Source organism: Symphalangus syndactylus, chromosome X (assembly GCF_028878055.3).
Source record: "Symphalangus syndactylus isolate Jambi chromosome X, NHGRI_mSymSyn1-v2.1_pri, whole genome shotgun sequence".
In the NCBI taxonomy this organism is placed as follows: domain Eukaryota; kingdom Metazoa; phylum Chordata; class Mammalia; order Primates; family Hylobatidae; genus Symphalangus; species Symphalangus syndactylus.
Window position 1 is genome coordinate 129,218,463 of NC_072447.2, and position 23,468 is coordinate 129,241,930.

The following is a 23,468-nucleotide window of genomic DNA, read 5'->3' on the forward strand; positions in this document are numbered from 1 at the left end:
GTAATATGGGCAATGAAGTACACTCTGAGGTGGTCTCAGATGGAGATAAGAAACTCATTGGAAACTGCAGCAAAGGTCACTCTTGTTATGCTTAACAAAGAGACTGGTAGAATTTTGCCCCTGGCCTGGGGATCTGTGAAATTTAAACTTGAAATATATGGTCTGAAATTGGAACTTATATTTAAAGGGCAGCAGAGCATAAAAGTTTTGAAAATTTGCAGCTGGACCATGTGGAAGAAAAGAAAACCCTATTTTCTGGGGAGAATCCAAGCTTGCTGTGGGAATTTTCATGACTAATTAAGAGGCAAATGTTAATAGCCAAGAAAATTGAGAAACTGTTTCCAGGGCATGTCAGAGACCCTCATGGCAGCTTCCATCACAGGCCCAGAGGACTAGGGGGAAAAAATGTGGTTTGTGGGCCAGGGCCCCACTCCCTTGTGCAGCCTCAGGACTTTGTGCCTACTCCAGCTATGGCTAAAAGGGGACAAGGTACAGCTCAAGCCATTGTTTCAGAGCGTGTAAGCCCCAAACCTTGGCAGCTTCCATGTGGTGTTGGGCCTGCAGGTACACAGAAGTCAAAAATTGAGGTTTGGGAACCTCCAACTAGATTTCAGAGAATGTATAGGAATTCCTGGATATCCAGGAAGAAGTCTGCTGCAGGGGTGGAGCCCTGATGGAGAAACTCTACTAGGGCAGTGTGGAAGGGAAATGTGGGGATGGAGCTCCCTACAGAGAGTCCCTACTGAAGCACTGCCTAGTGAAACTGTGATAAGAAGGCCACCCTCCTCAAGACCCTAGAATGGTAGATCCACCAACAGCTTGCATTGTGCTTCTAGAAAAGCCACAAGCTCTCAACAGCAGACTGTAAAGGAGCTGCCCCAGGCTGTGGGAGGCCACCCCTTGCATCAGTGTTCCCTGAATTTGAGAGATGAAGTCAAAGGAGATAATTTCAGAGCTTTAAGATTTTTTATGTCATTTTTAGATGGAGTCTTGTTCTGTCACCCATGCTGGAGTGCAGTGGCATGATCTCGTCTCACTGCAACCTCCACCTCCCAGGTTCAAGTGATTCTCTCGCCTCAGCCTCCTGAATAGCTGGCATTACAGCCATGTGTCACTATGCCCAGTACTTTTTGTATTTTAGCAGAGACAGGCTTTCACCACATTGGCTAGGCTGGTCTCAAACTCCTGACCTCAAGTGATCCACCCATCTCAGGCTCCCAAAGTGCTGGGATTACAGGCATTAGCCACTGCACCCAGTCACAGAGCTTTAAGATTTAATGAGTGCCCTGTTGGCTTTTGGACTTCATGGAGCCTGTGGCCCCTTTGTTTTGGCCAATTTCTTGCATTTGGAATGGGAACATTTACCCAATGCCTGTACCCCCATTGTATCTTGAAAGCAACTAACTTGCTTTTGATTTTACAGGCTCATAGGTGGAAGATACTTGCCTTATCTCAGATGACAGTTTGGACTTGAACATTTGGGTTAATGCTTAAATAGATTAAGACTTTAGGGGACTCTTGGGAAGGCATAATAGGTTTTGAAATGTGAAAGGGACATGGGATATGGGAGGGGCAAGGGGCAGAATGATATGGTTAGGCCTCGTGTTGCCACCCAGTTCTCATCTTAAATTGTAATCTTCAGGTGTTGAGAAAGGGACCTGGTGGGAGGTGATTGGATCATGCATATTTCTTCCCCCATTCTGTTCTCATGATAATGAGTGAGGTCTGACAATATCTGATGGTTTTATAAGAGAATCTTCCCCCTTCACTTGCTCTCTCGCCTGCCACCGTGTAAGATGTTCCTGCTTCCCCACTCTGCCATTATTGTAAGTTTTCTGAGGCCTTCACAGCCATGCAGAACTGTGAGTCAATTAAACCTCATTTCTTTATAAATTACTCAGTCTCAGGCAGTTCTTTACAGCAGTATGAAAATGGACGAATACAATCATCTGAGAAAGCGTGTTCAGATAGAAGAGCAGAATGCTGCGGACTTAGCTCTTGTATATTCTTACATTTAGTTTAGGGGGAAGAGACATAAAATAAGCAATGGGGGGTAAAATGACAGAGGAACAAAAAGTATCCATTGGGTTTAGGAAGATGTAAATGGTTGGCAACTTTAATAGAAACATCTCAGTAGAAAGATGAGACAAAAGCCAGATAGTAGGACATAGAAAAGTACATGGAAAGTGAGTGTAGTATAATATGTTTTTTGAGAAATCTTGTTGTGAAGCAGAGCAGAGAGAAGAGGAATTGGCTAGATGCATGGTGAAAGGAAAGCTCATTTTGGGATGTGAGATTCCAGGACATGCAGACATGAAGAGATTAGTGATGCATGACAGAAATGATAACTAAAGGAGCAACCTCCTTGAGAAGGTGAGAGGATAGTGAAACTTTCAAGCTACTTCAGCTGTTCTTAAAAGGGTCTCAGAGACTTTGTCTTTATTAATGCAAATAAGGTTGCCTAGTTTATGAAGAGGCATAAATGAATTCTGAATATCAGTTTTTGCTTATAGACTACATATAATTCATATTTTTCTTATCTTCTAAAAACTGCATACTGAAACCATTTGAATGTTAGACCACAAAAGACCTTATATATTATCCATGTAGATGTAGATTACTCTCAGTTTGTAGTATTCTAAAGCTCAGAGAGGTGGAAGGAGTTACCTGCAGAATATTAGTACCTTTTTAAATCCTAGGACATTTCCAGATTTCTACCCAAGTTTAAATAGAATTTAACAAATTAAATGATTGATTTTGAACAATAACCTCTATGTCTTATTTAAGTAATTCTCCATAACCAAAAGGCAGATGATCTTTAAGCTTATAGAATGTATTATTGTAATACTGTGAACTCTCAGCTTTCTTAATTATTAACCGTATGCTGAATTAAGATTTAAAGCTGTAGGGACATCTAGATCCATTTTCCTACTATATTAACTAATTCACAGATAATGAAAGCTTAGCTTCAGGGTTAGTGCTTCCCAAGAGACATTTTATTTTAGAGAAAAAAATTTATATTCTAATAGAAGCCTGCATGTCTTTTCAGCCCATGATATTCTATAAAATTACTAGCCACGTAGCCAATATTTATGCCATTTAACTCTTTAATATATTTATCTTACATAAGTAATTTAAGATTCTGTGACAAGTAAAAGCAACTCAAAGATTTCTTGCTTACTTTTTCTTTATAACTTTTATTTTAGGTGTGAGGAATACATATGCACGTTTGTCACATGAGTAAATTGCGTCTCATGGGAATTTTGTATACAGACAATTTTGTCACCCACATTATCAGCATAATACCAAATAGGTTTTAAACACTGAAATATTTTAGGTTAATTCAGAGTATAGATTTCTCTGGTCCTTTCTCAAACAGCATCATTGAAGTACATTTTACTATAAATGGTTTTAAGCCCATGCCAGAATATATTCTTTAAAAACATTCTACTTTTATTTTAGATAAAGGAGGTATGTGCAGGTTTGTTACATGGGAATATTGTGTGATGCTGAGGTTTGAGTTATGGATCCCATCACCTATGTAGAAAGCATAGTATCCAACAGGTAGTTTTTCAACCCACAGCTTTCTTCTTTCCTCCCTGCTCTAGTAGTCTTCAGTGTCTGTTTTTCCCATATTTATGTCTACGTGTGGTCAATATTAACCTCCTACCTATAAAAGATAATATGTGGTATTTGGTTTTCAGTTCCCGAATTAATTTTCTCAGGGTTATGTCATCCAACTGCATCTATTTTGCAGCAAAGAACATGATTTCATTATTTTTATGACTATATAGTATTCTGTGGTATATATTTATACCACATTTTCTTTACCAATCTACTATTGATGGGCACCTGGGTGAGTTCCATATCTTTTATATTGTGAATAGTGCAGAGATGAACTTATAAGTCTGTTTTTTTTGAGAATGATTTATTTTCCTTTGGATATAAAGCCAGTAATGGGATTGCTAGATCTAATGGTCACGCTATTTTAAGTTCTTTGATAAGTACCCAGATTGCTTTCCACAGTGGCTGGACTAATTTACATTCACATGAATAACATATAAACATTCCCTTTTCTCAACAGCCTTGGAAGCATCTGTTTTTGTTTGTTTGTTTGTTTGTTTTTTGCTTTTTATCAACACGTATCCTGAGTGATGTGAGCTGGTATCTCATTATGATTTTGATTTGTAATTCTCTGATGATTAATGATGTTCAGAATTTTTTTATATGTTTGTTGGTCACTTGCATTTCTTCTCTTCAGAAGGATTCATTCATGTACTTTTGTCACTTTTTAATGAGGTTGTTTATTTTAGTTCTAGTTGATTTGTTTCCTATATATTCTTCAATATCAGACTTTTATTGGATCCACAGTTTGTGAATGAATATCTTCTCCAGTTCTGTAGATTGTCTGTTTTTCTGTAAATATCTTTTGCTGTGATGAAGCTCTTTAGTGTAACTAGTCCACACTTGCCTATTTTTTTCCTTCAAATTTCCGTTGGTGACTAAGCCAAAAACTTTTTATCCAAGGCTGATGTCAAGAAAAGTATTTCCTAGGTTGTCATCTATGATTTTAATAGTTTGAGGTATTACACTTAAATCTTTAATTCATTTTGAGTTAATTTTTGTATATGGTGAAAGGTAAAGGCCCACCTCCAATCTTCTATGCATGGTTAGTAAGTTATTCAAGCATCATTTATTGAGTAGAGGATCCTTTGTCTAATGCTTATTTTTGTTGGCCTTGTCAAAAATCAAATAGTTGTAGGCATGTAGATTTATTTCTGAGTTTTTTATTATATTCCATTGGTTTATGTGTCCATTTTTGTACCAGTACCATGCTATTTTGGTTACTGTAGCTTTACATTATAGTTTGAAGTCCAACAGTGTGATAATTTTGGCTTTATTTTCTTTTCTTAGGATATCTCTGGCTATTCAGGCTTCTTTTTGGTTCCACATGAATTTTAGAATACGTTTTTCTAATTCTGTGAAAAATGATGTTTGTAATTTGATATAAATAGCATTGAATCTATAAATAGATTTGTGCAGTACAACCATTTTTATGATATTGATTCATTCCATAAGCATGGATTTTTTTTATTTATTTGGGTAATCTCTGATTTACTTGAGCAGTGTTTTGTAGTTCTCCTTGTAGATATGTTTCACCTCTTTGGTTAGCTGTATTCCTAGTTATTTTATTTTCTTCATGGCTATTGTAAGTGGGATTACATTCTTAATTTCAATTTCAGCCTAAACATTGTTGCTTATTAGAAATGCTACTGATTTTTATGCACCAATTTTGTATCTGAAAACTTTTTTTAATTAAAGTCATTTTTTAATTCTAGAAGTCTTCACGTAGTCTTTAGGATTTTCTAGCTATAACATCATATTTTGAGTGAAGAGAGATAGTTTGACTTCTTTTTATTCTACATGGATGTGATTTTCTACTTTATCTTGCCTGATTGCTCTGGCTAGGATTTCCAGTACTATATTGAAAAGGAGATTGAAGAACGGACATCATTGTCTTTTTTTCATTCTCAAGGGGAATGATTTGAACTTTTTCCCATATGGTATGATCTTGGCTGTGGATTTGTCACAGATGGTGTTTACTATGCCTAGTCTGTTAAGTATTCTTATTATGAAGGTATTATGAATTTTAATGAAATATTTTTCCACATCTATTGAGATGAACATATGGTTATTCTTTTAATTCTGTTTATATAGTGAATAATATTTATTGATTTTAATATTTTCAACCATCCTTCCATCCCAGGAATAAAGCCTACTTGCTCTTGGTATATTAAATTTTTGATGTGCTGCTGGATTTTGTGTGCTAATATTTTGTTGAGGATTTTTTCATCTATGTTTATGAGTGACATTGGTCTGAAGTTTTTATTTTTCCTTGTGTCTCTGCCAGATTTTAGTATCAGGCTGATGCTGGATTCATTGAATAAGTTAGGGAGGAGTTCCTTCACGTTAATTTTTAAAAATAGTTTCAGTACTATTGGTATCTGCTTTTCTTCGTATGTATGGTAAAATTTAGCTGTGAATCCAACTGGTCCAAGGCTGTGTATGGCTAGTAGGTTCTTTATTACTGATTCAATTTCAAAAGTTGATATTGGTTTATTCAGATTTTTAATTTCTGCCAAATTCAATCTTGTGAGATTGTATGCCTCCAGGAATTTCTCCATTTTCTTTAGCTTTTCTAATTTGTGTGCATGGATTTGTTCAATGTAGTCTCTGAGAATCTTTTGTATTTCTGTGGGATCAGTTATAATATAGCATTTGTTGTTTCTGATTTTAATTATTTGGATCTTATTTTTCTTCATTAATCTAACTAGGGAATCTATCAATCTTATTTATTTTTTTTTGAAGAACAAATTCTGATTGTACTTATATGAACCTTGACTTTTTTCTTTGTTAATCTAGCTAGTGATCAATCTTATTTGATTTTTAGAACTACCAACATGCAATTCATCACACAATTTGTTTTTTATATGAATTTTTACATCACAAATTCATTACATTCTTCTGTAATTTTAGTTATTTCTTTTCTTCTGCCAAATTTGAGGTTGGTATATTCTTTTCTCTAGTTGCTTTACGTGCAAAGTTAGATTGCTAATTTGAGACCTTTCTAAATTCTTTTTTTTCTTAATTTTTTACTTTTTATTGCAGTAGGTTTTCAGAGAACAGGTTATGTTTGGTTACATAAATAAGTTCTTTAGTGGTGATTTCTGATATTTTGGTGCACCTGTCACCCAAGCAGTGTACACAGTACCCAATGTGTAGTCTTTTATCTCTTGCTACCTGAGTCCCTGAGTCCCCAAAGTCCAATGTATCATTCTTACACCTTTGTGTCCTCATAGCTTAGCTCCCACATATGAATGAGAACATACAGTGTTTGGTTTTCCATTCCTGAGTGACTTCACTTATAATAATAGTCTCCAATCATATCCAGGTTGCGGAAAATGCCATTATTTTGTTCCTTTTTACAGCTGAGTACTATTCCATGGTGTGTGTGTATGTACGTGTGTGTGTGTGTGTGTGTGTGTGTATGTGTATATAGGCATTTGGGCTGCTTCCATATTTTTGCAATTGCAAATTGTGCTGCTATAAACATGCATGTGCAAGTATCTTTTTGGTATAATGACTTCTTTTCCTCTGGGTAGATAACTAGAAGTAGGATTGCTGGATCAAATGGCAGATCTACTTTTAGTTCTTTAACGAAGCTCCACACTGTTTTCCATAATGGTTTTACTGGTTTACATTCCCACCAAAAGTGTAAAACTGTTCCCTTTTCACCATATCCCCGCCAACATGTATTATTTTTAATTTTTTGATTACAGCCATTCTTGCAGGAGTAAGGTTGTATTGCATTGTGGTTTTGATTTTCATTTTCCTGATAATTAGTGATGTTGAGCATTTTTCAATACGTTTGTTGGACATTTGTATATCTTCATTTGAGAATTGCCTATTTATATCCTTAGCCTACTTTTTGATGGGATTTTTTTTCCTTGCTAGTTTGTTTGAGTACTTTGTAGATTCAATATATTAGTCCTTTGTCAGAAGCATAGACTATAAAGATTTTCTTCCACTCTGTGGGTTGTCTGTTAACTCTGCTGATTATTATTGCTGTTTTTATTTTGCTGTGCAGAAAAATTAAGTCCCATCTATTTATCTTTGTTTCTGTTGCACTTGTTTTTGGATTCTTGGTCAAGAACTCTGTGCCTAAGCCATTATCTAGAAGAGTTTTTCTAATGGTGTCTTACAGAGTTTTCATGGTTCCAGGTCTTAGATTTAAGTCTTTGATCCATCTTGAGTTGATTTTTGTATAGGGTGAGAGATGAAGATACAGTTTCATTCTACACGTGGTTTGCCAATTATCCCAGCACCGTTTGTTGAATAGGGTGTCCTTTTCCCCATTTTATGTTTTTGTTTGCTTTGTCAAAAATCCGTTATCTGTAAGTATTTCGCTTTATTTCTGGGTTCTCTATTCTGTTCAATTGGCCTATGAGCCTATTTTTGTACCAGTACCATGCTATTTTGATGACTATCACCTTATAGTATAGTTTGAAGTCAGGTAATGTGATGCCTCCAGATTTGTTCTTTATGTTCTTTTTGCTTAGTCTTGCTTTGGCTATGTGGGCCCCTTTTTGGTTACATATGTATTTTAGGATTGTTTTTTTCTGGTTCTGTGATGAATGATGGTTATATTTTGATGGGGACTGCATTAAATTTGTAGATTGCTTTTGGCAGTATGGTCATTTTCACAATATTGATTCTACCCACCCATGAGCATGGGATGTGTTTCCATTTTTTTGTGTCAACTATAATTTCTTTCAGCAATGTTTTGTAGTTTTCCTTGTAGAAGTCTTTCATGTCCTTGGTTAGGTATATTCCTAAGAATTTTTAAGAAAATTTTTTATGGCTATTGTGAAAAGGGTTGAGTTCTTTATTTGATTCTCAGCTTGGTCACAGTTGGTGTATAGCAGAGCTACTAATTTGTGTAAATTAATTTTGTATTCTGAAATTTTGCTGAATTCATTTACCAGTTTTAGGAGCGTTTTGCATGAGTCCTTAGGATTTTCTAGGCATACAATCATATCATCAGCAAACAGTGACATTTTGACTTCCTGTTTACCTGTTGGGAGGTCGTTTATTTATTTATCTTGTCCAGTTGCTCTGGCAAGGACTTCCAGTGCTCTGTTGAATAGAAGTAGTAACATTTGGCATCCTTTTCTTGTTCCAGTTCTCAGGGGGGAATGCTTTCAACTTTTCCCCATTCAGTGTAATGTTGGCTGTTGATTTGTCATACCTGAAGGTATATCCCTTCTATGCCGATTTTGCTGAGGGTTTTATTCATAAAGGGATTCTGGATTTTGTTAAATGCTTTTTTTGCATGTATTGGGATAATCATGTAGTTTTTGTTTTTAATTCTGGTTATGTGGTATATCATATTTGTTGACTTACATATGTTAAAACATCCCTGCATCTCTGGTATGAAACACACTTGATCACAGTGGATTATCTTTTTGACATGCTGTTGGATTGGGTCCGCTACTATTTGGTTGAGGATTTTTGCATCTATGTTCAACAGGGATATTGGTCTGTAGTTTTCTTCTTTTGCTATGTCCTTTTCTGGCTTTGGTATTAGTGTGATACTGGCTTCATATAATTATTTAGAGAGCATTTCCTCTTTCTCTGTCTTGTGGAATAGTGTCAATAGGATTGGTAACAGTCCTTCTTTGAATATCTGATAAAATTCAGCTGTGAATCCATCTCATCCTGAACTTTTAGCAATTTTTTATTATCATTATAATCTCACTTCTTGTTATTGGTCTATTCAGAGATTCTATATCTTCCTGGTTTAATTTAGGAGGGTTATATATTCCGAGATTTATCCATCTCCTGTAGGTTTTTTAGTTTATGCACATAAAGGTGTTAGTAGTAGCCTTGAATGATCTTTTGTATTTCTGTGATATCAGTTGTTATATCTCCCATTTCATTTCTAATTGAAGTTACTTAAATCTCTTTTCTTGATTAATCTTGCTAATGGTATATCAATTCTATCTTTACAAAAAAACAGCTTTCTGTTTTATCTTTTGTATTTTTTTGTTTTAATTTTATTTAGTCCTGCTTTTATATTCTTTATTTCTTTTCTTCTGCTGAATTTGGGTTTGGATTGTTCTAGTTTCTCCAGTTCTCTGGGATGTGACCTTAGATTTTCCATTTGTGCTCTTTCAGGCTTTTTTGATGTAAGCATTTAATGCTATGAACTTTCCTCTTAGCACCACTTTTGTTGTATTCCAAAGGTTTTAAATAGGTTGTGTCACATTTATCATTCAGTTCAAAGAATTTTTTAATTTCCGTCTTGATTTCATCGTCGACTGAAGGATCATTTGGGAACAGGTTATTTAATTTCCATGTATTTGTGTGGCTTTCAGGGTTTGTTTTGGAGTTGACTTTCTATTTTATTCCACTGTGGTCTGAGGGAGTACTTGATGTAATTTTTATTTTCTTAAATTTACCGAGACTTGTTTTGTGGGCATTCATATGGTCTCTCTTGGAGAATGCTCCATGTGCTGATGAATAGAATGTACATTCTGCAGTTGTTGGGTAGAATGTTTTGTAAGTATATGTTAAGTTTACTTGTTGCAGGGTGTAGTTTAAGTTCTTTGTTTCTTTGTTGACTTCCTGTCTTGATGTTTTGTCTAGTGCTGTCAGTGTTGTATTAAAGCACCCCACTATTACTGTGCTGCCATGTATCTCGTCTCTTAGGTCTAGTAGTAATTATTTTATACATTTTGAAGCTTCTGTGTTAGGTGCATATATATTTAGAATTGTGATATTTTCCTGTTGGACTAGTCCTTTTATCATGATATAATGGACCTTTTTGTCTTTTTTAACTGCTGTTGCTTTAAAGTTTGTTTTGTCTGATATAAGAACAGGTACTCCTGCCTACTTTTGGTTTGCATAGGATATCTTTTTCCACGCCTTTATTTTAAGTTTATGTGAGTCCTTAAGTGTTAGATGAGTCTTCTGAAGACAGCAGAAACTTGTTTTGTGAATTCCTATCCTTTCTGCCATTCTATATCTTTTAAGTGGAGCATTTAGGCCATTTACACTCAGTGTTAGTATTGAGATGTGAGATACTATTCTATTCATTATGCTGTTTGTTGCCCAAATGCCTTTGTTTTTGTCATTGTGTTATTGTTACATAGTTTCTGTGAGATTTGTGCTTTAAGGAGGTTTTATTTTGGTTTCTTTCAAGGATTTGTTTCAAGATTTAGAGCTTCCTTTTAGCAGTTCTTGTAGTGCTGGCTTGATAGTGGCAAATTCTTGCAGTGTTTGTTTGTCTGGAAAACAAAACTTTATCTTTCCTTCATTTATGAAGCTTAGTTTTGCTGGATGCAAAATTCTTGGCTGATAGTTGTTTTGTTTAAGGAGGGTAAATATAGGACCCCATTCCCTTCTAGCTTGTAGGGTTTCTACTGAGAAATCTGCTGTTAATCTGACAATTTTTTCTTTATAGGTTGCTCCCTGTTGCATTTGTCTCACAGTTCTTCATCTTGACTTTATATAACCTAGTGACTATGTGCCTAGGTGATGATTTTTTTGCAATGAATTTCCCCAGTGTTCTTTGACCTTCTTGTATTTGGATGTCTAGATTGCTGGCAAGGCCAGAGAAGTTTTCCTCGATTATTCCCTCAAATATGTTTTCCAAACTTTTAGATTTATTTTCTTCCTTGGGAACACCAATTACTTTTTTTTTTTTTTTGAGATGGAGTCTCACTCTGTCACCCAGGCTGGAGTGCAGTGGTGCGACCTCTGCCTCCCAGGTTCAAGCAATTCTCCTGCTTCAGCCTCCCGAGTAGCTGGGATTACAGGCGCCCACCACCACACCTTGCTAATTTTTGTATTTTTAGTAGAGATGGGGTTTCACCATGTTGGCCAGGCTGGTCTCGAACTCCTGACCTCAGGTGATTCACCCACCTCGGCCTCCCAAAGTGCTGGGATTACAGGCATGAGCCACTGTGCCTGGCCCCAATTATTCTTAAGTTTGGATGTTTAACATTATCCTATACTTTGTAAGGCTTTGTTTATTTTTTAAAATTATTTTTCCTTTGTCTTTGTCAGATTGGCTTAATTAGAAAACCTTGTCTTCAAGCTCTAAAGTTCTTTCTTTTCCTTGTTTGATTCTATTGCTAAGACTTTCCAGTGCATTTTGCATTTCTCTGTTTTTCAGAAGTTTTACTTGTTTTTTATTTATGCTCTCTATTTCACTGAAGAATTTTCCTTTCATATCCTGTATCATGTTTTCAATTTTTTTAGGTTGGACTTCACCTTTCTCTGGTGCCTCCTTGATTAGTTTAATAATTAACCTTCCAAATTCTTTTTCTGGCAATTCAGAGATTTTATCTTGGTTTGTATCCATTGCTGGTGGGATGATATAATCTTTTGGGGATGTTTAAAAAAACTCTTGTTTTGTCATATTACTAGAATTGTTTTTCTGGTCCCTTCTTATTTGGCTAGACTATGTCAGAGGGAAGATCTGAAATTCAAGGGCTGCTGTTTAGATTCTTTTGTCCCACGAGGTGCTCCCTTGATGTGGTGTTCTCCCCCTTCCCCTAGGAATGGGGCTTCCTGAGAGCCGAACTGTGGTGATTGTTTTTTCTCTTCTGGGTCTAGCCACCAGTGAAGCTACTACCCTCCTGGCTGGTACTGGGGAGTGTCTGCAAAGAGTCCTGTGATGTGATCTGTCTTCAGGTTTTGCAGCCATGGATACTAGCATCTAGCATCTACTCTGGTTGGGGTATTAGGGGAGTGAAGTGGACCCTGTGAGGATCCTTGGTTGTGTTTTGTTTAGTGCACTGGTTTTGTATTGGTTGGCCTCCTGCCAGGAGGTGGTGCTTTCAAGAGTGCATCAACTGCAGTGCTATAAGGAGGATGAAAACTTGCTCTAGGGACAGCTGGTTAAGCATTCAGGTTTCTCAGGTGGTGGGCAGGGCCATAGAGCTTCCAAGAGATTATGACCTTTGTCTTCAGCTGCCAGGGTGGGTAGAGAAAGGTAGGGGCAGGGATAGGCATGTCTGAGCTCCATCTCTCCTTTGGCAGGACTTGCTTCAGCTGCTGTGGGGGCTGGGGATGTGGTTTCTAGTCCAAAAGAGTTCGATTCCTAGGGGGATTATGGCTGCCTTCCCTGAGTCATATAAGCCATCAGAGAAGTGGGGGAAAGCCAGCAGTAACAAGCCTCATGCTGCTCCCACACAGCCTACTGTCCTAAAGGCCGGTCTCACTAGCACTGTGTGCCCCCCATAGCACCAAGTCTATTTCCAGGCAGCCAGTGACCAGGGCTGAGAACTTGTCCCAGACCACGAGCCTCCTCATTGAGAAAGCAAGCTGACTCACAGTTTTTTGGCATCTCAGAGAGCCTGCAGGAGTAGTCCAGTTCCTTCAAAGGGTCTGTGGATTCTCTCAGCTTTCCTGGTATGTTCCTGTTGCAGTTCTTGGAGCAAAAGTTCATGATTTGAGTCTCCACATGCTGCTTTCTCCGTTTGAGCAGTAGCTGCAGCTTGTCCTGCCTCCTCTCCACCATCCTAATCTTCACAGACCTTTCTACCTTGTTGATGAAAGTTATTTTAACACTGCTTTTGCTGCATCCTAGAAATTTTGGTACATTGTGTTTCTATTTTCATAAATTTCAAAGAATTGTTTTCTTTCTGCCTTAATTTTAAGGCTCACCCAGGAGTCACTTAGGAAGTGGTTTAATTTCCATGTATTTGTGTAGTTTTGAGATATCTTTTTTGTATTTATTTTTATTGCAATGTGATCTAAGAGTATACTTTGTATAATTACAATTTTTTAAAATTTATTCAGGCTTTCTTGCTTTATGACCAAGCGTGTGTTCAATCTTAGAATATGTTCCATGTGCCAATGAGAAGAATGTATATTCTGCTGTATTTGAGTGGAGTGCTCTGTAGAGTTCCGATTGGTAATGTGTTGAGTTTAAGTCCAGAGGATTTTTTTTTCGTATGTTAGTTAGTTTGTTTTAGCTTTTTGCCCTGATGGTCTGTCTAACGCTGTCAGTGTGGTACTGAAGTCTGCCACTCCTGTTATATGGTTCTCTAAGTCATTTCATAGGCCAAGAAGAACCCTTTATGAATCTGGGTTCTCTAATCTTTGATACATATATATTTAGGATAGTTAAGCCTTTCTTGTTGAATTGTACCCTTTATTATTATGTAATCCCCTTTTTTGTTCTTCTTAATTTTTATTGGTTTACAGGCTGTTTTATCAATATCAGAATAGTGACTAGTGTTCTTTTTAGTTTTCCTTTGTATGGTAGATTTTACTCAACTCTTACTTGATCCTGTGGGTTTTGTTACATGGGATATGGGTCTCTTGAGGACCAAAGATGGCTGAATCATGCTTTTTTATCCAACTTGCTACTTTGTGTCTTTTATGTGGGGATGTTTATAGAGTTGATTACATAGTTGCTTTATAGTGCCTATGGGCTGTGTCCTTAAGTGTGCTTTTCTGGTATCAGGTGTCATCCTTTTGTGTCTATGTTTAGCAGTCCCTTAAGGACTTCTTGCAGATTTGTCTTGTTAAAACATATTCCCTCAGTATATTGCTTGTCAGAGAAGCATTTTATTTCTCCTTCACTCATGAAGCTTAGTTTGGCAGAATATAAAATTCTTGGTTGGAATTTATTTTCTTTAAAGACACTGACAATAGGCATCCAATCTCTTTGGGCTTGTAAGGTTTCTGCTGAGATGTCTGCTACTAGCCTGATGGGGTTCCCTCTGTAGGTGACCTGCCCCTTCTCTCTAGCTGCCTTTAAGATTTTTTCTTTTGTATTTTTCTTGGGGAATTGATGACCATGTTCCTTGTGGATGGTCATCTTGCATAGTAGCTGTCTGGAGTTTTCTATGATTTTCCAATTTTCATGTAAGCCTCTGGAGAGATTAGAAAAATTTGGGGGGACTATATCATCAAATATGTTTTTCAAGTTGCTATCATCTCTTTTCTCTTAGGACTGTCAATGAGTTATAAATTTGGTCTCTTCACGTAATCCCATATTTCTCAAAGATTTTGCTCACTTTTCTTATTCTTAATTTTTTTGGTTATTTTTGTGTGACTGACTTAATTTGCAGAACCAGTTTTGAGCTCCGAGATTCTTTCCTGAGCTTTGTCTATTTTGCTATTAATACTTTTGATTGTATTATGAAATTCTTGTAATGAATTTTTCAGCTCAAGAAGTTCAGTTTCAGTCTTTCTTAACATGACTATTTTGTCTTTCAGATCTTGAATTTTTTTACTGGGTTGCTTGGCTTTTTTGAATTGTGTAGTTGCTTTATAGAGAATTTAGGTTATGTTCTTAAATGTGCTTTTGTGGTAACAGGTGTTGTTCTTTCCAGTAAATTTTTAACACTCCTATAAGCACCTCTTGTAAGGCTTGTCTAATTTAAACATATTCCCTCAGCATTTGCTTTTCAGAGAAGGATTCTATTTCTTCTTTCTGTGTTTTATAGTGTGAGGGGGAGAGAGATGACCCCCTCAAAAGGTCCATTCCTGGGCCTTAGAAAAGCTACCTCCAATCACTTGCACTGTACCCACAAATTTTTTGCCAGATGACCACTGTGAAAGAAGGCACACCTACGTGCAACACCAACCCACAAACCTGTGTAATTTACCTCTCTCATTTTGCTGAAAGTGTGGGCTCCTACCCTACTCAAGTGCCAAGCACAGATTCTGGCTCAGCACTCCCAGTCTTTGGGCAACAGCCCATCAGGATTTGATCACAGCTACTTCCTCCAGACCCTTGGGGTTGGGTTCCAAGTGTGGTGGGGGATCTGAAGGGCTCCCAGGCTGCCAGACTGCACTCAGATGTACCAAAGAACACAGGCAGTGAAGCACATGCTTCACTTTGCACACACTCCTATGGGGCAGCCAGGCAGGGGCCCTGGAAGGGACAGATGTACAGGGGGGCATGCAAGTCAGATGTGCCCCAGTTCTGTGGGGCAGCTAACTCTGCTTTCTCCTCAGTGGTTACCTAAGGCCCCTCAAAGGGAGATGGAGAGCCCTGGGAGATGGGGGCTTATGGCTGGGATCTGACAGAGCTGTCTAAGCACAGTGGTCCCTGGCTCCGTGCCCGCCGCAACTCCATCTTTGTTTAATTTCCAAGGAAATCCACCCATCAGCTCAAACATTTGTGAGGGATGTGGGTTCCCCTGCAGCTGGGATTCCAGAGGTCTAAAGTGAGAAGGGGCAGTTCCCCAATCCTTTCTCTTTTCCCTTCCCCAGGAGCCATTTGGGGCCAAGAACCAATTGAAGCATTCAGTCATCCCAGGCAGAGTTCCCAGCTTCCTCGCTTTTCAGTTTCTGTGTCTGCATTTTTTCTTCATCTGTATTTGATGTTTCCTCTCCAAAGATCTGTTCAAATTTAGTTGATTTTTAAATTCCAGCTCTGTCCATGGTAGCAGCACTTTCACTGCATCTCGGCAGCCATTCTGAGACCTGTCTCCAGAGTATTTTCTGGGTGATATGAGCCCCATGAGATATTTAAAAAAGGCAAAATAATGTAGTCTATAGTAAGAAAGGGTAAAAGTAGAGACATTTTATATTTAACTGTACATCACAATTAAAGTTGACTATACCTATAATTTTTATATAATATATACTAAAATTTATATAATACATTATTTGAATAGTTTACTATGAATGTCCATCATATTTCCAAAAAACGATTTAAAGAGGCACACAAACATTACATATGCTACTGAATAAAACCAGAAATTTGTGGATGTCAGAGGTAACAAAAACTAATAGGAGAGAAATATAAACCAGACAAAGTAAATAAAAAAAAGAAGGAATAGCTGTATTAATATAGGTAAGTACATTTCAACTCTGAATGCTTTAAGCAGAACAAAAGGATTTTAGGTAATATTAAAACATACAACCTACAAAATAAATATGTACCAGACTTTCATACAATAAATAACGTAGCAATGAAGATTATAAAGCAAATGTCTTAGGAATCTAGGGAGAAATATTTTTTTAAATATGCTATGATAGTGAAATACATCACTCTATCATTTTCAGAATTTGACAGATAAAACTGATGAGAAATAAGAAATAGTATAGAGGATTAATATCCCAATGAATAAGTAGAAATTAACTGATACATATTTATAATTATAAATCCTATAAACAGATAACGTATTCTTTTTTAGATGCATGAAGACTTTACAAACAAAAAAATCAGTTGTACATGTAACAAAGAAAATCTTAATAAATTACCAAAAAGTAGAGGTATGTAGAAATTATATTATCTGATTTTTGTCTTAAAAACAGAAAACCAGAAATTAGCAATAAAAATGTACAAAATTAAGAAACAGGAGGAGGAATAGAAAGGGAAATTTTTAAAATAATTCCAACTTTAATTCTGGAGGGGAAATGTGCAGATTTGTTATATAGGTGTATTTTGTGATGCTGAGGTTTGGGATATGAGTGATCCTGTCATCCAAGTAGGGACCATAGTATCCAATAGTTTTTCCACCTTTGCCTCTCTCTCTAGTTCTTCCTCTAGTACTCACCAGTGTCTACTGTTGTCAGTTTTATGTACATGTGTACTCAATATTTAGCTCCTACTCATAAGAACCTTAATTTACTTAGGATAATTGCCTCCAACTGCATCCATGTTGCTGCAAAGAACATAATTTCATTATTTTCAATTGCTATGGAGTATATGTACCACATTTTCTTTATCCAGTTCACTGTTGATGGGCATCTAAGTTAATTTTCTCTCTTTGCTATTGTGAACTTTACTGCAATGAACAAATGAGTACATGGAGTACATGTGTTTTGGTAAGAAGGATTTATATTCTTATGAATATATATCTAGTAATGGAATTGCTGGGTTGAATAATAATTCTATTATTAATTATTTAATAAATCTCCAAACTGCTTTTCACAGAGGTTGAATTGACTTGCATTTCCACCAACATTGTAAGAAATTCCTTTTATTGCACAACTTTGGCAACAACAGTTATTTTCTCACTTTTTAATAATAGCCATTCTGACTGGTGTTAGATGGTATCTCATTGTGGTTTTTCTTTGCATTTCCATGAAGATGAATGATATTGATCATTTTTTCATATGTTTGTAGGACACTTGTATGTCTACTTTTGTGAAGTGTTTGTACATGTCTTTTGCCAGTTTTTAATGGGACAATTAGGGTTTTTTTTTTTTTTTTGCTGAATTATTAACTTCTTTATAGATCCTGGATATTCAGTCTTTGCTCAGATGCATAGTCTGCTTATCTTTCCCATTGTGTAGTTTATTTCTTTCTTTACTTACTTTGTTGATAGTTTCTTTTCCTGTGCAGAAGCTCTTTAGTTTAATTAGATCCCACCTTGTCAACTTTTGTTTTTGTGACAATTGCTTTTGAGGACTTAGTCATAAATTATTTCCCAAGACCAATGTCCAAAATTATATTTCCTACGTTTCCTTCTAGGATTCTTATAGTTTGAGGACTTACATTTAAGTTTTTAATCCATCTTGTATTAACTTTTGTATATTGTGAAAACTACAGGTACAGATTCATTCTTCTGCATATGGCTAGCCAGCTATCCCAGCACTATTTATTGAATAGGGAGTCCTTTCTCCATTGCTAATTTTTGTCAGCTTAACATTTTTTGAATTTATTGAGATTTGCTTCATGGCGTAATGTGTTGTTGGTGTTAGAGTATGTTCCCAGTTGAGATGAGAAAAATGTATATTTTGTTTGATGGGTGGATTATGTTGTAGATGTCTATTAGGTCTTATTGGTCAGGTGTTGTATTTAAGTCTAGAATTTTTTTTACTAATTAATTCCTTTTTTCTGCCTCAGTAATCTCTCTAATACTGTCAGTGGGGTATTGAAGTCCCCCACCATTATTGGGTGGCTGTCTATGTCTTTTTGTATGTCTAGATGTACTAGTTTTATAAATCTGGGTGCTTCAGTATTAGAATTCTTAAGTCTTCTTCATGAATTGAATTGAATCCTTTTTCATTATGTAATGCCCTTCTTTGTCATTTCTTACTGTTTCTGGTTTACAGTCCATTTTATCTGATATAAGAATAGTGACTCCTGAACTTCTTAGTGTGATAGATCTTTCTCCAATCCTTTACTTTCAGCCTATATATGTCATTACATGTGAGATAGGTCTCTTGAAAAGAACAGACTGATGACTATTTTTATTCACCTTCTCACTCTATGCCTTTTCAGGTGGTCATTTAGACTATTTATATTGAAGGTTAATATTGATATGTGGGATTTTTAACACACTGAAGTTTTTAGCTGGTTACTTTGTAGTTTCTATTGTATGGTTGCTTTATACTGTCTGTGGGCTATGTCCTTCAAAATGTTTTTTGGTAGCAGTTAGAATTCATTTGATTCCATGTTTAGAATTCCCATAAAGCTCTCTTGTAAGGTTCATCTACTGTTAATAAATTCGCTTAGCACTTGGTTGTCTGAAAAATATTTTTATTTCCCCTTCACTTATGAAGCTTAGTTCAATGGAATATAAAATTTTTTGTTGGAATTTATTTTTATTTTTATTTTTTTTTGAGAATGCCAAAAATAGATCTCTCCTGGCTTGTAAGATTTCTGCTCAGAAGCCCACGGTTAGCCTGAGGGGGTTCTCTTGTGGGTGACTTGACCTTTTTCTGTAGGTGTCTTTAAGACTTTTTTGTTTTGTGTCAACCTTGAGAGTATAATGACTATATGCTTTGGTAATTGACTTTGTATAGTATCTTGAAGGTGTTCTCTGAATTTTTTTTGTATCTAAATGTCTACCTCTCTAGCAAGATTAGAAAACATTTCTTGAATTATTTCCTCAAAGATGTATTCTAGGTTATTTATTTTTTATTCTTCTATCTCAGGAATGCCCAGAATTCATACATGTGGTTGGCTGCTTAACATAATCTGGTATTTTTGGAACATTTTCCATTTTATAAAATTCTGCTTTTGTGTTTATTGCTGTCTGACTGTGTTAGTCTAATGAGCAATTTTCAATCTCTGAAACTCTTTCCTCTGCTCCATCTAGTTTATTAATAAAGGTTTCAATTGCATATTTAAATTCCTTAAGTAAGTTTTCATTTCCAGAGTATCTGAAAGATTTCTTTTTAAGATATTTGTCTTTTCCTTTATTTTCTGGATTGCTTTATAAGTTTCTTTGTGTTTATTTTCCACCTTATCTTTAATCTCATGGAGCTTCTTTGAAATTCATGCTTTGAATTCTTTGTCTTTTATTTCTGAGTTTGCATTTTGGTTAAAAACCTTAGCTGCAGAGCTCGTGTGATCCTTTGGTGGTGTCAGTACGTTTAGATTTTTCATAGTGTCCAAATTTTTGTGCTGGTTTCTTCTTATCTGGAGATACTGTTGCTTCTAATTTTTGTAATTATTTTCATGCAGGTAATATTTTTTCTTTCCCTATATACATATATATATATATATTTTAATTTTATTTCATCCCCCTACCTGTGGTGTGTGGCTGTAGAGAATGCTGGGTAAGGTCTTTTGTCTTTGCTTTTATATCCCTATGCACTTATGTCAGCTGGTTTTCTATTGGGCTGTGTGGTTCATCCTGTAAACCATTAAATGGTGCTTATGGGTAAGAGCTGGCTACAGCCAACATGAAGGTATAGCTCTCTGTTGCATTAGTCATGGAGCTGATGCCTGGAGTCCACAATTGTCTGAGCTTCCTGCTCAGCCCCAGGTGGGTGGTGGGAGGCTATATGGGCAGGGCTGGACTAAGCAGGCCCACCTATAGTTCCCTCAGTGTCAGGCAGAAGCACCAGCATTGATGAGGAATCCAGTGGGCAGCCACTTAGCACCAGAGGTGTGCCTAGATGTGGAGCTGGAGAACCTCCTTGGCCCTAAGTTCTCTGTGAGGCAGGGAGAGCAGCAGTGGCCTAAACCTCTAATCCAGGAGAGTGGGTTATCTGGATGCCTGAAGATCTGCCTGTGTGTGGAGTGTACAGAATGCCACTTGACCACAGTCTTTGTACAAAATGGGTGACGAAGCTCAGCCTGCTAATCTGGGCAAGTGAGTGCTCCCAATGCCTGGAGATCTGTATTGGTAATGGACTGGAGAGGGCCTCACTTTACCACACTTTCTGCACAGATGCACAGGAAGGGTGAGAATTAAAATAATTTTAAGAAAATCTTCTTTGATATGGCAGAATATATTTTGGTACATATATTAATCAGAGTTTTTCAGGGAAACAAAACCAATAGGATATTTGTATTTGTGTGTGTGTGTGTGTGTGTGTGTGTGTGTGTGTATGTACACAGTGATAAAAGAGAGATAGAGATTTACAGAGAAAGACTTATTTTAAGAAATTTTCTCATGTAGTTGTAGATTTTGGCAAGTCTAATATCTATAAGCCAGGCCAACTAGAAATTACCACAGGAGTTGATGCTGCAGTCTTGAGCTTTAAGGCAGTCTGGAGGTAGAATTCTTTCCTCTCCTGGAGACCTCAGTCTTTTCTCTTAAGGTCTTCAACTGATTAGATAACACCCATGCACATTATGGAAAATAATCTAATTTATACAATGTCTACTGATTTAGTGGCTAATTACGTATAAGATAGATCTTCACAGGAACATCTAGATTGATGTTTCACTAAACAATGGGGTATCATACACTAGCCTTGTTTATACCCCAAATTTACCATCACATCTATTCTACAAAATTATATGAAACCATAAAAAATGAAGCAGATCAATCTAATATGCACTTTCTTGGATAAAAGACTATGATATATTTCTATTTGAGAAAAGTCATCCAACTATATTATATTATATCATTTATATACCCTATATGTATAAATATATGCACCATTGTTAATGCATATGTATCTGTTTCTCGTTCTCTTTGAATATATAATTTTATAAATGTATAGAAAAAATTCGTGGTAGCCTGAGGAGGGCATAAAGGAGGACTTCTACTTATTTCCCTTCATGTTTCTGTACTTTTCTAGTGTAGCTCTTTGTCTTTCAGATCACAAACTAAGTTCATTAGAGTACGTCTAAGTCTTCAAAATAGGGTAGTAGGTCAGCTTTCTAGAGGAAGTTGAGAAAAAAGTCTCAAAAATTGTCATTGAGGTAAATGGATGGGTGTAGCTCATAAGATTGTTATGGATAATAGTACTTTGTAAGGCTAGATAAGAGGTATAACTTCAGTATGATTATAGTTTATTTAGTGCCATCATGGGAGGAAGTTTACCTCAACTTAGATCCTATAAGGAAATTTAGGAAGAAGGAGAACTACATAAAATCTTAGACTCTGCTCTTATGAATCTTCATAAACTCCAACTTTCATAGTACAGCATATTGTTTTTTTTAGGGCCTGAATGAGTGGAAAAGCTGGCCTGATTTACTTTCTGCCACTTTATAACTTTCTCAGGGGATATCTTGAAGTTTCATGGTTGTTGAGACAGGTCTTTCTTAGTCTTGCCCTTCTGTGTTAACTCAGATTATCCAGTAACTGTCTTCATAAATTGAGTCACTCTGCAGAAATACAGATTACATTTCCTCCTCTCCATAGTTCTAATTCTGTCATTCCTTTATCCTCAAAAAGAATATATAGGTTCCAGGAGAGGCAGTACACAATAGTAAATTATACTAACTGCTTAATATGACGGCTGTTCTGATAGTACTCAAGCCTGATTGATACATGCCCTATACTATTTTGTTAAATATTTTGAATATCAGCTTTGCTGTGAGCCTGATGAAAAGTGAGATCAACCAAATGAGAATATATTAAAATTAGGGCAAGTTATGTATTACCATATTTCATAAATATTACGGAAATAGTATTTGGCATTTAACATTATCTGTTTCCCTTTTGAAGTGAAGCCTGAGCTCCCATGTATTCAAGGAATAAATTAGAGACTATGAGTTTCGTTACAAAATGTTCCTCATTTAAAGCCTGGATAGTTTGAGTTTTTAGGATGTAGTGTGGTTTTCTTGCTATATAAACAGAATGTCATTGTCCTGGAGTAGGTCAACTAGTAGGTCTCTGTATTCATCATGGTGTAATTTTTGATGAATAATCTTTAAAGGCTAAATAAGTTGTTCATTTTGGGACTCAGAGCAGTTTTTGCTGAGGCAGTTTAGAGGAAGGAAATTTCCAGATATTTATGATGTGGCCTATTCCCTATGAATGTTACCTCTATGGTCTCAGATTTTATTTATTATAAAATCAAATAATAATAAGGATAAATCAGAAAGTAAACATAAACAAAAGGATATTATTAAAATAAGTTAATTAAAATTTAAAAATTAAGAACAATAAAACTTTTAACATATTAAATATTTCAAACATTTTGTTTTTCTTCTCCCTCAGAAACATCTATGATTCTTAGGTTTGGCTGTTTTATGTAAGACCATACTTCTTAGAGACTTTTTTCATTTTCTTTAATTCTTTTTTCTTAGTTTTTATCTGATTGGGTGAATTCAAAAGCCTTATCTTCAAGCTCTGTATTTTTCTCTTTTACTTGGTGTAGTCTATTCTTAAAACTGCCCACTGCATTTTGTAATTCCCTAAGTGTGTCTTTCATTTCCAGAAGTTCTGATTGGTTTTACTTTTATATATATATTATATATATATATATAATATGTATGTATAATGTATGTATATATATGTATATAATATATGTATATATAATATATGTATATATAATATATGTATATATAATATATGTATATATATTATATGTATATAATATATGTATATATAATATATGTATATATAATATATGTATATATGTATATATAATATATGTATATATAATATATGTATATATGTATATATATTATATAGGTATATATAATATATGTATATATGTATATATATTATATAGGTATATATTATGTATGTATATATATTATATAGGTATATATAATATATGTATATATGTAT